The sequence below is a fragment of the Austrofundulus limnaeus genome, unplaced genomic scaffold (genome assembly GCF_001266775.1).
Source record: "Austrofundulus limnaeus strain Quisiro unplaced genomic scaffold, Austrofundulus_limnaeus-1.0 Scaffold298, whole genome shotgun sequence".
In the NCBI taxonomy this organism is placed as follows: Eukaryota; Metazoa; Chordata; class Actinopteri; order Cyprinodontiformes; family Rivulidae; genus Austrofundulus; species Austrofundulus limnaeus.
Window position 1 is genome coordinate 412,500 of NW_013952700.1, and position 2,059 is coordinate 414,558.

A 2,059-nucleotide genomic window follows, 5' to 3' on the forward strand; every position below is an offset into this window, starting at 1 on the left:
CTCGAACCCATTATAAAACCTGTGGAGACAAAGCTTTTCAGGTGGTGGCTCCGAGGTTTTGGAATGCTCTCTCTCTGTCCCTTCACTGTTCAGATTCTACTGACTCTTTTAAGAAACATCTTAAGACATTTTTATTCAGACAGACTTTTAGTTAAGTGCTTTTTATTGTGTTTTAATTGTTGTTTTTTTAATCTGTGATCTGTTTTATTGTTTTTAATTATTTTTGCTTTCTGTAAAGCACTTTGTGATGTTTGTGTCTGTGAAAGGTGCTATAGAAATAAAGTTTACTTACTTACTTACTTACTTACTTTGTCACCGATTCTGTTCATAACTTTTATGGACAGAATTTCTAGGTGCAGCCAAGGTGTTGAGGGGATCCTTTATGGTGGCCTTGGGATCACATCTCTGCTTTTTGCAGATGATGTGGTCCTTTTGGCTTCATCAGATCGTGATCTCCAGCTCGCACTAGAGCAGTTCACAGCCGAGTGTGAAGTGGCCGGGATGAGGATCAGTGCCTCCAAATCTGAGACCATGATCTTGAGCTGGAAACCGGTAGTGTGCCGGGTCGGGGAGGAGGTCCTGCCCCAAGTGGAGGAGTTTACGGTAAGTATCTTGGGGTCTTGTTCACGAATGAGGGAAGAATGGAGCAGGAGATCGGCAGGCGGATTGGTGCTGCRTCTGCAGTGATGTGGGCGCTATACTGGTCTGTCATGGTGAAGCGAGAGCTGAGCCAGAAGGCAAGGTTCTCGGTTTACCGGTCGATCTACGTTCCTACCCTCATCTATGGTCACGAACTTTGGGACGCTTACCTGGTGAGGTGTTCCAGGCATGTCCCACTGGGAGGAGGCCCAGAGGAAGACCCAGGACACGCTGGAGGGACTATGTTTCTCGGTTGGCCTGGAAGCGCCTTGGGATTCCCCCCGATGAGCTGGCCCAAGTGGCTGGAGAGAGGGTAGTCTGAGTCTCTCTGCTTAGGCTGCTGCCCCCGCGACCCGATTCTGGATAAGCGGCAGAAAATGGACTGATGGACTATTCTTTCTCTAAGCACAATTGCTGTTAAATGATAAATACTAAATTTAAAATGAATCAGAGTGTGGATCAATCCACCAATACCTCCATTGGAAGAGTTGATTTGGAGCAGAAAGAAGTTAGGAAACCACCCGATAATATATCAGCAGGTTGGGCCAAAATGGTTCGCTCTCCTTAAGCGCATCAGCTGTCTTCTGCTGTCTAAATGGTTTCTCAACTTAACAACTTTCTGTTCTTCACACCAGTCTAATTCTGCAAGGTCGGGTTAGAGTCCTGGAGTATCAAGCCTCGACAGGACCTCTGTCTAAAAGGACCGGATTTTGTATCAAAACCTTTTCAGGTCTCTCCGATCGGACATGATCAGGCTTCAGTTTCAACCTTTTTTCAGGTCTTCCAATCAAACGCGATCGGGCTCTCTGTCCAAGGCTTATTCAGGCCTCCAATCTAGCGTCAGCTGAGCTTCGGTGGTGAAAGAATGCTGTCTTCTCTCCGTTCTCTCCTTTTGTCCTTTTTCTAAAGGTGATCTCACCCTAATCATGGCGGCGTCCATCCGTTCTGTCTAAGAGTGATCTCATCCTAAAATGGCTGCCCCATGTGTATTTAACATTGCTTCCTGTCCTTCTTCCACTCCAATCCTCTCACCATAGTTACAGTTCTTCACATGTGATTATAACATTATTTAAACATTAATCAACTTCCATGCAAATCAACATTTAAACATTTGTTTAAACATCATTATTCATTTTTACCTTCAGAATCATAATATAATCATGACATCTTGCTTGTACACTTCTGTTATAAAACATTAGTCATTGAAACATTTCAGTTTTCACATTCTGGTTTCAAACATTTTTTCCACAACCTCTTCATGGTTCATTGTTGATTACTCATCTTTTTTTTTACTTTAATCACACACAGACAATACTTTCCTACTTTCAACATGATTGCAGATTGTCTCTTAATTATTTCATGATTCTTTTTTATTAATCTTTCCCATTATTTAATAGAATCAACTTTTAATCTAATCACT